General features: G+C 49.6%; 1 pseudogene; it reads right to left on the bottom strand.

Moving 5' to 3' along the window:
* LOC121275218 overlaps positions 1-16,908 on the bottom strand; it is a 79,659-nt pseudogene that overhangs the window by 16,395 nt on the left and 46,356 nt on the right.

Below are 16,908 nucleotides of genomic sequence, written 5' to 3'. Positions count from 1 at the left end.
TTACACAGAGAGAGAGAGACGCACAGTGACACACTGTCCCATTTACACAGAGAGAGACGCACAGTGACACACTGTCCCATTTACACAGAGAGAGAGAGACGCACAGTGACACACTGTCCCATTTACACAGAGAGAGAGATACACACAGCGACACACTGTCCCGTTTACACAGAGAGAGAGAGACGCACAGTGACACACTGTCCCATTTACACAGAGAGAGAGAGACGCACAGTGACACACTGTCCCATTTACACAGAGAGAGAGAGACGCACAGTGACACACTGTCGCATTTACACAGAGAGAGAGACGCACAGTGACACACTGTCCCATTTACACAGAGAGAGAGACGCACAGTGACACACTGTCCCATTTACACAGAGAGAGAGACGCACAGTGACACACTGTCCCATTTACACAGAGAGAGAGAGACGCACAGTGACACACTGTCCCATTTACACAGAGAGAGAGAGACGCACAGTGACACACTGTCCCATTTACACAGAGAGAGAGAGAGACACACAGTGACACACTGTCCCATTTACACAGAGAGAGAGAGAGACGCACAGTGACACACTGTCCCATTTACACAGAGAGAGAGAGACGCACAGTGACACACTGTCCCATTTACACAGAGAGAGAGAGACGCACAGTGACACACTGTCCCATTTACACAGAGAGAGAGAGACGCACAGTGACACACTGTCCCATTTACACAGAGAGAGAGAGACACACAGCGACACACTGTCCCGCTTACACAGAGAGAGAGAGACGCACAGTGACACACTGTCCCATTTACACAGAGAGAGAGAGACACACAGTGACACACTGTCCCATTTACACAGAGAGAGAGAGAGACGCACAGTGACACACTGTCCCATTTACACAGAGAGAGAGAGACGCACAGTGACACACTGTCCCATTTACACACAGAGAGAGAGAGAGACACACAGTGACACACTGTCCCATTTACACAGAGAGAGAGAGACACACAGTGACACACTGTCCCATTTACACAGAGAGAGAGAGAGACGCACAGTGACACACTGTCCCATTTACACAGAGAGAGAGAGAGATGCACAGTGACACACTGTCCCATTTACACACAGAGAGAGATACGCACAGTGACACACTGTCCCATTTACACAGAGAGAGAGAGAGACGCACAGTGACACACTGTCCCATTTACACAGAGAGAGAGAGACGCACAGTGACACACTGTCCCATTTACACAGAGAGAGAGAGACGCACAGTGACACACTGTCCCATTTACACAGAGAGAGAGAGAGATGCACAGTGACACACTGTCCCATTTACACAGAGAGAGAGAGAGACGCACAGTGACACACTGTCCCATTTACACACAGAGAGAGATACGCACAGTGACACACTGTCCCATTTACACAGAGAGAGAGAGAGACGCACAGTGACACACTGTCCCATGTACACAGAGAGAGAGAGACGCACAGTGACACACTGTCCCATTTACACAGAGAGAGAGAGACGCACAGTGACACACTGTCCCATTTACACAGAGAGAGAGAGAGACGCACAGTAACACACTGTCCCATTTACACAGAGAGAGAGAGAGAGACGCACAGTAACACACTGTACCATTTACACAGAGAGAGAGAGAGAGAGAGAAACACAGTGACACACTGTCCCATTTACACAGAGAGAGAGAGAGACACACAGTGACACACTGTCCCATTTACACAGAGAGAGAGAGACGCACAGTGTCACACTGTCCCATTTACACAGAGAGAGAGACGCACAGTGACACTGTCCCATTTACACAGAGAGAGAGACGCACAGTGACACACTGTCCCATTTACACAGAGAGAGAGATACGCACAGTGACACACTGTCCCATTTACACAGAGAGAGAGAGAGACGCACAGTGACACACTGTTCCATTTACACAGAGAGAGAGAGAGACGCACAGTGACACACTGTCCCATTTACACAGAGAGAGAGAGAGACGCACAGTGACACACTGTCCCATTTACACAGAGAGAGAGAGAGACGCACAGTGACACACTGTCCCATTTACACAGAGAGAGAGAGACACACAGTGACACACTGTCACATTTACACAGATAGAGAGACGCACAGTGACACACTGTCCCATTTACACAGAGAGAGAGAGACACACAGTGACACACTGTCCCATTTACACAGAGAGAGAGAGACGCACAGTGACACACTGTCCCATTTACACAGAGAGAGAGAGACGCACAGTGACACACTGTCCCATTTACACAGAGAGAGAGAGAGAGACGCACAGTGACACACTGTCCCATTTACACAGAGAGAGAGACGCACAGTGACACACTGTCCCATTTACACAGAGAGAGAGAGAGACGCACAGTGACACACTGTTCCATTTACACAGAGAGAGAGAGACGCACAGTGACACACTGTCCCATTTACACAGAGAGAGAGAGACGCACAGTGACACACTGTCCCATTTACACAGAGAGAGAGAGAGACGCACAGTGACACACTGTCCCATTTACACAGAGAGAGAGACGCACAGTGACACACTGTCCCATTTACACAGAGAGAGACGCACAGTGACACACTGTCCCATTTACACAGAGAGAGAGAGAGAGATGCACAGTGACACACTGTCCCATTTACACAGAGAGAGAGAGACGCACAGTGACACACTGTCACATTTACACAGAGAGAGAGACGCACAGTGACACACTGTCCCATTTACACAGAGAGAGAGAGACGCACACTGACACACTGTCCCATTTACACAGAGAGAGAGACGCAGAGTGACACACTGTCCCATTTACACAGAGAGAGAGACACACAGTGACACACTGTCCCATTTACACAGAGAGAGAGAGACACACAGTGACACACTGTCCCATTTACACAGAGAGAGAGAGAGACACACAGTGACACACTGTCCCATTTACACAGAGAGAGAGAGACGCACAGTGACACACTGTCCCATTTAGACAGAGAGAGAGACACAGTGACACACTGTCCCATTTACACAGAGAGAGAGACGCACAGTGACACACTGTCCCATTTACACAGAGAGAGAGAGAGACACACAGTGACACACTGTCCCATTTACACAGAGAGAGAGAGAGAGACGCTCAATGACACACTGTCCCATTTACACAGAGAGAGAGAGACGCACAGTGACACACTGTCCCATTTACACAGAGAGAGAGAGACGCACAGTGACACACTGTCCCATTTACACAGAGAGAGAAAGACACACAGTGACACACTGTCCCATTTACACAGAGAGAGAGAGACGCACAGTGACACACTGTCCCATTTACACAGAGAGAGAGACGCACAGTGACACACTGTCCCATTTACACAGAGAGAGAGAGACGCACAGTGACACACTGTCCCATTTACACAGAGAGAGAGACGCACAGTGACACACTGTCCCATTTACACAGAGAGAGAGACGCACAGTGACACACTGTCCCATTTACACAGAGAGAGAGACGCACAGTGACACACTGTCCCATTTACACAGAGAGAGAGAGACGCACAGTGACACACTGTCCCATTTACACAGAGAGAGAGAGAGACGCACAGTGACACACTGTCCCATTTACACAGAGAGAGAGAGAGACGCACAGTGACACACTGTCCCATTTACACACAGAGAGAGAGACGCACAGTGACACACTGTCCCATTTACACAGAGAGAGAGACGCACACTAACACACTGTCCAATTTACACAGAGAGAGAGACGCACAGTGACACACTGTCCCATTTACACAGAGAGAGAGAGACACACAGTGACACACTGTCCCATTTACACAGAGACACATTGTCCCATTTACACTGAGAGAGAGAGACGCACAGTGACACACTGTCCCATTTACACAGAGAGAGAGAGACGCACAGTGACACACTGTCCCATTTACACAGAGAGAGAGAGACGCACAGTGACACACTGTCCCATTTACACAGAGAGAGAGAGACGCACAGTGACACACTGTTCGATTTACACAGAGAGAGAGACGCACAGTGACACACTGTCCCACTTACACAGAGAGAGACGCACAGTGACACACTGTCCCATTTACACAGAGAGAGACACACACAGTGACACACTGTCCCATTTACACAGAGAGAGAGAGAGACGCACAGTGACACACTGTCCCATTTACACAGAGAGAGAGACGCACAGAGACACACTGTCCCATTTACACAGAGAGAGAGAGACGCACAGTGACACACTGTCCCATTTACACAGAGAGAGAGAGACGCACAGTGACACACTGTCCCATTTACACAGAGGGAGAGAGACGCACAGTGACACACTGTCCCATTTACACAGAGAGAGAGAGACGCACAGTGACACACTGTCCCATTTACACACAGAGAGAGAGACGCACAGTGACACACTGTCCCATTTACACAGAGAGAGAGACGCACAGTGACACACTGTCCCATTTACACAGGGAGAGAGACGCACAGTGACACACTGTCCCATTTACACAGAGAGAGACACGCACAGTGACACACTGTCCCATTTACACAGAGAGAGACACGCACAGTGACACACTGTCCCATTTACACAGAGAGAGAGAGAGAGAGACGAACGGTGACGCACTGTCCCATTTACACAGAGAGAGAGAGACGCACAGTGACACACTGTCCCATTTACACAGAGAGAGAGACGCACAGTGACACACTGTCCCATTTACACAGAGAGAGAGAGAGACGCACAGTGACACACTGTCCCATTTACACAGAGAGACGCACAGTGACACACTGTCCCATTGACACAGAGAGAGAGAGAGACGCACAGTGACACTGTCCCATTTACACAGAGAGAGAGAGAGACGCACAGTGACACACTGTCCCATTTACACAGAGAGAGAGACGCACAGTGACACACTGTCCCATTTACACAGAGATAGAGAGACGCACAGTGACACACTGTCCCATTTACACAGAGAGAGAGAGAGAGAGAGACGCACAGTGACACACTGTCCCATTTACACAGAGAGAGAGAGACGCACAGTGAAACAATGTCCCATTTACACAGAGAGAGAGAGACGCACAGTGACACACTGTCCCATTTACACAGAGAGAGAAAGACACACAGTGACACACTGTCCCATTTACACAGAGAGAGTGAGACGCACAGTGACACACTGTCCCATTTACACAGAGAGAGAGACGCACAGTGACACACTGTCCCATTTACACAGAGAGAGAGAGACGCACAGTGACACACTGTCCCATTTACACAGAGAGAGAGACGCACAGTGACACACTGTCCCATTTACACAGAGAGAGAGACGCACAGTGACACACTGTCCCATTTACACACAGAGAGAGAGACGCACAGTGACACACTGTCCCATTTAGACAGAGAGAGAGAGAGACGCACATTGACACACTGTCCCATTTACACAGAGAGAGAGAGAGAGACGCACAGTGACGCACTGTCCCATTTACACACAGAGAGAGAGACGCACAGTGACACACTGTCCCATTTACACAGAGAGAGAGACGCACACTAACACACTGTCCCATTTACACAGAGAGAGAGGGAGACGCAGTGACACACTGTCCCATTTACACAGAGAGAGAGAGACACACAGTGACACACTGTCCCATTTACACAGAGAGAGAGAGACGCACAGTGATACACTGTCCCACTTACACTGAGAGAGAGAGACGCACAGTGACACACTGTCCCATTTACACAGAGAGAGAGAGACGCACAGTGACACACTGTCCCATTTACACAGAGAGAGAGAGACGCACAGTGACACACTGTCCCATTTACCCAGAGAGAGACGCACAGTGACACACTGTTCGATTTACACAGAGAGAGAGACGCACAGTGACACACTGTCCCATTTACACAGAGAGAGACGCACAGTGACACACTGTCCCATTTACACAGAGAGAGACACACACAGTGACACACTGTCCCATTTACACAGAGAGAGAGAGAGACGCACAGTGACACACTGTCCCATTTACACAGAGAGAGAGACGCACAGTGACACACTGTCCCATTTACACAGAGAGAGAGAGACGCACAGTGACACACTGTCCCATTTACACAGAGAGAGAGAGACGCACAGTGACACACTGTCCCATTTACACAGAGAGAGAGAGACGCACAGTGACACACTGTCCCATTTACACAGAGAGAGAGAGACGCACAGTGACACACTGTCCCATTTACACAGAGAGAGAGACGCACAGTGACACACTGTCCCATTTACACAGAGAGAGAGACGCACAGTGACACACTGTCCCATTTAAACAGGGAGAGAGACGCACAGTGACACACTGTCCCATTGACACAGAGAGAGACACGCACAGTGACACACTGTCCCATTTACACAGAGAGAGAGACGCACAGTGACACACTGTCCCATTTACACAGAGAGAGAGAGAGACGCACAGTGACGCACTGTCCCATTTACACAGAGAGAGAGAGACGCACAGTGACACACTGTCCCATTTACACAGAGAGAGAGACGCACAGTGACACACTGTCCCATTTACACAGAGAGCGAGAGAGACGCACAGTGACACACTGTCCCATTTACACAGAGAGAGAAAGACACACAGTGACACACTGTCCCATTTACACAGAGAGAGAGAGACGCACAGTGACACACTGTCCCATTTATACAGAGAGAGAGACGCACAGTGACACACTGTCCCATTTACACAGAGAGAGAGAGACGCACAGCGACACACTGTCCCATTTACACAGAGAGAGAGACGCACAGTGACACACTGTCCCATTTACACAGAGAGAGAGACGCACAGTGACACACTGTCCCATTTACACACAGAGAGAGAGACGCACAGTGACACACTGTCCCATTTACACAGAGAGAGAGAGACGCACAGTGACACACTGTCCCATTTACACAGAGAGAGAGACGCACAGTGACACACTGTCCCATTTACACAGAGAGAGAGAGAGAGACGCACAGTGACACACTGTCCCATTTACACACAGAGAGAGAGACGCACAGTGACACACTGTCCCATTTACACAGAGAGAGAGACGCACAGTGACACACTGTCCCATTTACACAGAGACACATTGTCCCATTTACACTGAGAGAGAGAGACGCACAGTGACACACTGTCCCATTTACACAGAGAGAGAGAGACGCACAGTGACACACTGTCCCATTTACACAGAGAGAGAGAGACGCACAGTGACACACTGTCCCATTTACACAGAGAGAGAGAGACGCACAGTGACACACTGTTCGATTTACACAGAGAGAGAGAGGCACAGTGACACACTGTCCCACTTACACAGAGAGAGACGCACAGTGACACACTGTCCCATTTACACAGAGAGAGACACACACAGTGACACACTGTCCCATTTACACAGAGAGAGAGAGAGACGCACAGTGACACACTGGCCCATTTACACAGAGAGAGAGAGACGCACAGTGACACACTGTCCCATTTACACAGAGAGAGAGAGACACACAGTGACACACTGTCCCATTTACACAGAGAGAGAGAGACGCACAGTGACACACTGTCCCATTTACACAGAGAGAGAGAGACGCACAGTGACACACTGTCCCATTTACACAGAGAGAGAGAGAGAGACGCACATTGACACACTGTCCCATTTACACAGAGAGAGAGAGAGAGACGCACAGTGACGCACTGTCCCATTTACACACAGAGAGAGAGACGCACAGTGACACACTGTCCCATTTACACAGAGAGAGAGACGCACACTAACACACTGTCCCATTTACACAGAGAGAGAGGGAGACGCAGTGACACACTGTCCCATTTACACAGAGAGAGAGAGACACACAGTGACACACTGTCCCATTTACACAGAGAGAGAGAGACGCACAGTGATACACTGTCCCACTTACACTGAGAGAGAGAGACGCACAGTGACACACTGTCCCATTTACACAGAGAGAGAGAGACGCACAGTGACACACTGTCCCATTTACACAGAGAGAGAGAGACGCACAGTGACACACTGTCCCATTTACCCAGAGAGAGACGCACAGTGACACACTGTTCGATTTACACAGAGAGAGAGACGCACAGTGACACACTGTCCCATTTACACAGAGAGAGACGCACAGTGACACACTGTCCCATTTACACAGAGAGAGACACACACAGTGACACACTGTCCCATTTACACAGAGAGAGAGAGAGACGCACAGTGACACACTGTCCCATTTACACAGAGAGAGAGACGCACAGTGACACACTGTCCCATTTACACAGAGAGAGAGAGACGCACAGTGACACACTGTCCCATTTACACAGAGAGAGAGAGACGCACAGTGACACACTGTCCCATTTACACAGAGAGAGAGAGACGCACAGTGACACACTGTCCCATTTACACAGAGAGAGAGAGACGCACAGTGACACACTGTCCCATTTACACAGAGAGAGAGACGCACAGTGACACACTGTCCCATTTACACAGAGAGAGAGACGCACAGTGACACACTGTCCCATTTAAACAGGGAGAGAGACGCACAGTGACACACTGTCCCATTGACACAGAGAGAGACACGCACAGTGACACACTGTCCCATTTACACAGAGAGAGAGACGCACAGTGACACACTGTCCCATTTACACAGAGAGAGAGAGAGACGCACAGTGACGCACTGTCCCATTTACACAGAGAGAGAGAGACGCACAGTGACACACTGTCCCATTTACACAGAGAGAGAGACGCACAGTGACACACTGTCCCATTTACACAGAGAGCGAGAGAGACGCACAGTGACACACTGTCCCATTTACACAGAGAGAGAAAGACACACAGTGACACACTGTCCCATTTACACAGAGAGAGAGAGACGCACAGTGACACACTGTCCCATTTATACAGAGAGAGAGACGCACAGTGACACACTGTCCCATTTACACAGAGAGAGAGAGACGCACAGTGACACACTGTCCCATTTACACAGAGAGAGAGACGCACAGTGACACACTGTCCCATTTACACAGAGAGAGAGACGCACAGTGACACACTGTCCCATTTACACACAGAGAGAGAGACGCACAGTGACACACTGTCCCATTTACACAGAGAGAGAGAGACGCACAGTGACACACTGTCCCATTTACACAGAGAGAGAGACGCACAGTGACACACTGTCCCATTTACACAGAGAGAGAGAGAGAGACGCACAGTGACACACTGTCCCATTTACACACAGAGAGAGAGACGCACAGTGACACACTGTCCCATTTACACAGAGAGAGAGACGCACAGTGACACACTGTCCCATTTACACAGAGACACATTGTCCCATTTACACTGAGAGAGAGAGACGCACAGTGACACACTGTCCCATTTACACAGAGAGAGAGAGACGCACAGTGACACACTGTCCCATTTACACAGAGAGAGAGAGACGCACAGTGACACACTGTCCCATTTACACAGAGAGAGAGAGACGCACAGTGACACACTGTTCGATTTACACAGAGAGAGAGAGGCACAGTGACACACTGTCCCACTTACACAGAGAGAGACGCACAGTGACACACTGTCCCATTTACACAGAGAGAGACACACACAGTGACACACTGTCCCATTTACACAGAGAGAGAGAGAGACGCACAGTGACACACTGGCCCATTTACACAGAGAGAGAGACGCACAGAGACACACTGTCCCATTTACACAGAGAGAGAGAGACGCACAGTGACACACTGTCCCATTTACACAGAGAGAGAGAGACACACAGTGACACACTGTCCCATTTACACAGAGAGAGAGAGACGCACAGTGACACACTGTCCCATTTACACAGAGAGAGAGAGACGCACAGTGACACACTGTCCCATTTACACAGAGAGAGAGAGACGCACAGTGACACACTGTCCCATTTACACAGAGAGAGAGACGCACAGTGACACACTGTCCCATTTACACAGGGAGAGAGACGCACAGTGACACACTGTCCCATTTACACAGAGAGAGACACGCACAGTGACACACTGTCCCATTTACACAGAGAGAGAGAGAGAGACGAACGGTGACGCACTGTCCCATTTACACAGAGAGAGAGAGACGCACAGTGACACACTGTCCCATTTACACAGAGAGAGAGACGCACAGTGACACACTGTCCCATTTACACAGAGAGAGAGAGAGACGCACAGTGACACACTGTCCCATTTACACAGAGAGACGCACAGTGACACACTGTCCCATTGACACAGAGAGAGAAAGACACACAGTGACACACTGTCCCATTTACACAGAGAGAGAGAGACGCACAGTGACACACTGTCCCATTTACACAGAGAGAGAGACGCACAGTGACACACTGTCCCATTTACACAGAGAGAGAGAGACGCACAGTGACACACTGTCCCATTTACACAGAGAGAGAGACGCACAGTGACACACTGTCCCATTTACACAGAGAGAGAGACGCACAGTGACACACTGTCCCATTTACACAGAGAGAGAGACGCACAGTGACACACTGTCCCATTTACACAGAGAGAGAGACGCACAGTGACACACTGTCCCATTTACACAGAGAGAGAGACGCACAGTGACACACTGTCCCATTTACACAGAGAGAGAGAGAGACGCACAGTGACACACTGTCCCATTTACACAGAGAGAGAGAGAGACGCACAGTGACACACTGTCCCATTTACACACAGAGAGAGAGACGCACAGTGACACACTGTCCCATTTACACAGAGAGAGAGACGCACACTAACACACTGTCCAATTTACACAGAGAGAGAGACGCACAGTGACACACTGTCCCATTTACACAGAGAGAGAGAGACACACAGTGACACACTGTCCCATTTACACAGAGACACACTGTCCCATTTACACTGAGAGAGAGAGACGCACAGTGACACACTGTCCCATTTACACAGAGAGAGAGAGACGCACAGTGACACACTGTCCCATTTACACAGAGAGAGAGACGCACAGTGACACACTGTCCCATTTACACAGAGAGAGAGAGACGCACAGTGACACACTGTTCGATTTACACAGAGAGAGAGACGCACAGTGACACACTGTCCCACTTACACAGAGAGAGACGCACAGTGACACACTGTCCCATTTACACAGAGAGAGACACACACAGTGACACACCGTCCCATTTACACAGAGAGAGAGAGAGACGCACAGTGACACACTGTCCCATTTACACAGAGAGAGAGACGCACAGTGACACACTGTCCCATTTACACAGAGAGAGAGAGACGCACAGTGACACACTGTTCGATTTACACAGAGAGAGAGACGCACAGTGACACACTGTCCCACTTACACAGAGAGAGACGCACAGTGACACACTGTCCCATTTACACAGAGAGAGACACACACAGTGACACACTGTCCCATTTACACAGAGAGAGAGAGAGACGCACAGTGACACTCTGTCCCATTTACACAGAGAGAGAGACGCACAGAGACACACTGTCCCATTTACACAGAGAGAGAGAGACGCACAGTGACACACTGTCCCATTTACACAGAGAGAGAGAGACGCACAGTGACACACTGTCCCATTTACACAGAGGGAGAGAGACGCACAGTGACACACTGTCCCATTTACACAGAGAGAGAGAGACGCACAGTGACACACTGTCCCATTTACACAGAGAGAGAGACGCACAGTGACACACTGTCCCATTTACACAGAGAGAGAGAGACGCACAGTGACACACTGTCCCATTTACACAGAGAGAGAGACGCACAGTGACACACTGTCCCATTTACACAGAGAGAGAGACGCACAGTGACACACTGTCCCATTTACACAGAGAGAGAGAGACGCACAGTGACACACTGTCCCATTTAGAACGAGAGAGAGAGAGACGCACATTGACACACTGTCCCATTTACACAGAGAGAGAGAGAGAGAGACGCACAGTGACGCACTGTCCCATTTACACACAGAGAGAGAGACGCACAGTGACACACTGTCCCATTTACACAGAGAGAGAGACGCACACTAACACACTGTCCCATTTACACAGAGAGAGAGGGAGACGCAGTGACACACTGTCCCATTTACACAGAGAGAGAGAGACACACAGTGACACACTGTCCCATTTACACAGAGAGAGAGAGACGCACAGTGATACACTGTCCCACTTACACTGAGAGAGAGAGACGCACAGTGACACACTGTCCCATTTACACAGAGAGAGCGAGACGCACAGTGACACACTGTCCCATTTACACAGAGAGAGAGAGACGCACAGTGACACACTGTCCCATTTACCCAGAGAGAGACGCACAGTGACACACTGTTCGATTTACACAGAGAGAGAGACGCACAGTGACACACTGTCCCATTTACACAGAGAGAGACGCACAGTGACACACTGTCCCATTTACACAGAGAGAGACACACACAGTGACACACTGTCCCATTTACACAGAGAGAGAGAGAGACGCACAGTGACACACTGTCCCATTTACACAGAGAGAGAGACGCACAGTGACACACTGTCCCATTTACACAGAGAGAGAGAGACGCACAGTGACACACTGTCCCATTTACACAGAGAGAGAGAGACGCACAGTGACACACTGTCCCATTTACACAGAGAGAGAGAGACGCACAGTGACACACTGTCCCATTTACACAGAGAGAGAGAGACGCACAGTGACACACTGTCCCATTTACACAGAGAGAGAGACGCACAGTGACACACTGTCCCATTTACACAGAGAGAGAGACGCACAGTGACACACAGTCCCATTTAAACAGGGAGAGAGACGCACAGTGACACACTGTCCCATTGACACAGAGAGAGACACGCACAGTGACACACTGTCCCCATTTACACAGAGAGAGACACGCACAGTGACACACTGTCCCATTTACACAGAGAGAGAGAGAGACGCACATTGACGCACTGTCCCATTTACACAGAGAGAGAGAGACGCACAGTGACACACTGTCCCATTTACACAGAGAGAGAGACGCACAGTGACACACTGTCCCATTTACACAGAGAGAGAGAGAGACGCACAGTGACACACTGTCCCATTTACACAGAGAGAGAAAGACACACAGTGACACACTGTCCCATTTACACAGAGAGAGAGAGACGCACAGTGACACACTGTCCCATTTATACAGAGAGAGAGACGCACAGTGACACACTGTCCCATTTACACAGAGAGAGAGAGACGCACAGTGACACACTGTCCCATTTACACAGAGAGAGAGACGCACAGTGACACACTGTCCCATTTACACAGAGAGAGACGCACAGTGACACACTGTCCCATTTACACAGAGAGAGAGACGCACAGTGACACACTGTCCCATTTACACAGAGAGAGAGAGAGACGCACAGTGACACACTGTCCCATTTACACACAGAGAGAGAGACGCACAGTGACACACTGTCCCATTTACACAGAGAGAGAGACGCACACTAACACACTGTCCAATTTACACAGAGAGAGAGAGAGACGCACAGTGACACACTGTCCCATTTACACAGAGAGAGAGAGACACACAGTGACACACTGTCCCATTTACACAGAGACACATTGTCCCATTGACACTGAGAGAGAGAGACGCACAGTGACACACTGTCCCATTTACACAGAGAGAGAGAGACGCACAGTGACACACTGTCCCATTTACACAGAGAGAGAGAGAGACGCACAGTGACACACTGTCCCATTTACACAGAGAGAGACACGCACAGTGACACACTGTCCCATTTACACAGAGAGAGACACGCACAGTGACACACTGTCCCATTTACACAGAGAGAGAGAGAGAGAGACGAACGGTGACGCACTGTCCCATTTACACAGAGAGAGAGAGACGCACAGTGACACACTGTCCCATTTACACAGAGAGAGAGACGCACAGTGACACACTGTCCCATTTACACAGAGAGAGAGAGAGACGCACAGTGACACACTGTCCCATTTACACAGAGAGACGCACAGTGACACACTGTCCCATTGACACAGAGAGAGAGAGAGACGCACAGTGACACTGTCCCATTTACACAGAGAGAGAGAGAGACGCACAGTGACACACTGTCCCATTTACACAGAGAGAGAGACGCACAGTGACACACTGTCCCATTTACACAGAGATAGAGAGACGCACAGTGACACACTGTCCCATTTACACAGAGAGAGAGAGAGAGAGACGCACAGTGACACACTGTCCCATTTACACAGAGAGAGAGAGACGCACAGTGACACACTGTCCCATTTACACAGAGAGAGAGAGACGCACAGTGACACACTGTCCCATTTACACAGAGAGAGAAAGACACACAGTGACACACTGTCCCATTTACACAGAGAGAGAGAGACGCACAGTGACACACTGTCCCATTTACACAGAGAGAGAGACGCACAGTGACACACTGTCCCATTTACACAGAGAGAGAGAGACGCACAGTGACACACTGTCCCATTTACACAGAGAGAGAGACGCACAGTGACACACTGTCCCATTTACACAGAGAGAGAGACGCACAGTGACACACTGTCCCATTTACACACAGAGAGAGAGACGCACAGTGACACACTGTCCCATTTAGACAGAGAGAGAGAGAGACGCACATTGACACACTGTCCCATTTACACAGAGAGAGAGAGAGAGACGCACAGTGACGCACTGTCCCATTTACACACAGAGAGAGAGACGCACAGTGACACACTGTCCCATTTACACAGAGAGAGAGACGCACACTAACACACTGTCCCATTTACACAGAGAGAGAGGGAGACGCAGTGACACACTGTCCCATTTACACAGAGAGAGAGAGACGCACAGTGACACACTGTCCCATTTACACAGAGAGAGAGAGACGCACAGTGATACACTGTCCCACTTACACTGAGAGAGAGAGACGCACAGTGACACACTGTCCCATTTACACAGAGAGAGAGAGACGCACAGTGACACACTGTCCCATTTACACAGAGAGAGAGAGACGCACAGTGACACACTGTCCCATTTACCCAGAGAGAGACGCACAGTGACACACTGTTCGATTTACACAGAGAGAGAGACGCACAGTGACACACTGTCCCATTTACACAGAGAGAGACGCACAGTGACACACTGTCCCATTTACACAGAGAGAGACACACACAGTGACACACTGTCCCATTTACACAGAGAGAGAGAGAGACGCACAGTGACACACTGTCCCATTTACACAGAGAGAGAGACGCACAGTGACACACTGTCCCATTTACACAGAGAGAGAGAGACGCACAGTGACACACTGTCCCATTTACACAGAGAGAGAGAGACGCACAGTGACACACTGTCCCATTTACACAGAGAGAGAGAGACGCACAGTGACACACTGTCCCATTTACACAGAGAGAGAGAGACGCACAGTGACACACTGTCCCATTTACACAGAGAGAGAGACGCACAGTGACACACTGTCCCATTTACACAGAGAGAGAGACGCACAGTGACACACTGTCCCATTTAAACAGGGAGAGAGACGCACAGTGACACACTGTCCCATTGACACAGAGAGAGACACGCACAGTGACACACTGTCCCATTTACACAGAGAGAGAGACGCACAGTGACACACTGTCCCATTTACACAGAGAGAGAGAGAGACGCACAGTGACGCACTGTCCCATTTACACAGAGAGAGAGAGACGCACAGTGACACACTGTCCCATTTACACAGAGAGAGAGACGCACAGTGACACACTGTCCCATTTACACAGAGAGCGAGAGAGACGCACAGTGACACACTGTCCCATTTACACAGAGAGAGAAAGACACACAGTGACACACTGTCCCATTTACACAGAGAGAGAGAGACGCACAGTGACACACTGTCCCATTTATACAGAGAGAGAGACGCACAGTGACACACTGTCCCATTTACACAGAGAGAGAGAGACGCACAGCGACACACTGTCCCATTTACACAGAGAGAGAGACGCACAGTGACACACTGTCCCATTTACACAGAGAGAGAGGACGCACAGTGACACACTGTCCCATTTACACACAGAGAGAGAGACGCACAGTGACACACTGTCCCATTTACACAGAGAGAGAGAGACGCACAGTGACACACTGTCCCATTTACACAGAGAGAGAGACGCACAGTGACACACTGTCCCATTTACACAGAGAGAGAGAGAGAGACGCACAGTGACACACTGTCCCATTTACACACAGAGAGAGAGACGCACAGTGACACACTGTCCCATTTACACAGAGAGAGAGACGCACAGTGACACACTGTCCCATTTACACAGAGACACATTGTCCCATTTACACTGAGAGAGAGAGACGCACAGTGACACACTGTCCCATTTACACAGAGAGAGAGAGACGCACAGTGACACACTGTCCCATTTACACAGAGAGAGAGAGACGCACAGTGACACACTGTCCCATTTACACAGAGAGAGAGAGACGCACAGTGACACACTGTTCGATTTACACAGAGAGAGAGACGCACAGTGACACACTGTCCCATTTACACAGAGAGAGACGCACAGTGACACACTGTCCCATTTACACAGAGAGAGACACACACAGTGACACACTGTCCCATTTACACAGAGAGAGAGAGACGCACAGTGACACAATGTCCCATTTACACAGAGAGAGAGAGACGCACAGTGACACACTGTCCCATTTACACAGAGAGAGAGAGACACACAGTGACACACTGTCCCATTTACACAGAGAGAGAGAGACGCACAGTGACACACTGTCCCATTTACACACAGAGAGAGAGACACACAGTGACACACTGTCCCATTTACACAGAGAGAGAGAGACGCACATTGACACACTGTCCCATTTACACAGAGAGAGAGAGAGACGCACAGTGACACACTGTCCCATTTACACACAGAGAGAGAGACGCAC

The sequence above is a fragment of the Carcharodon carcharias genome, unplaced genomic scaffold, assembly GCF_017639515.1.
Source record: "Carcharodon carcharias isolate sCarCar2 unplaced genomic scaffold, sCarCar2.pri scaffold_917_ctg1, whole genome shotgun sequence".
Lineage (NCBI taxonomy): Eukaryota > Metazoa > Chordata > Chondrichthyes > Lamniformes > Lamnidae > Carcharodon > Carcharodon carcharias.
The sequence above is the reverse complement of the archived record's forward strand: the minus strand, read 5'-3'. Positions and strand labels throughout refer to the sequence as shown.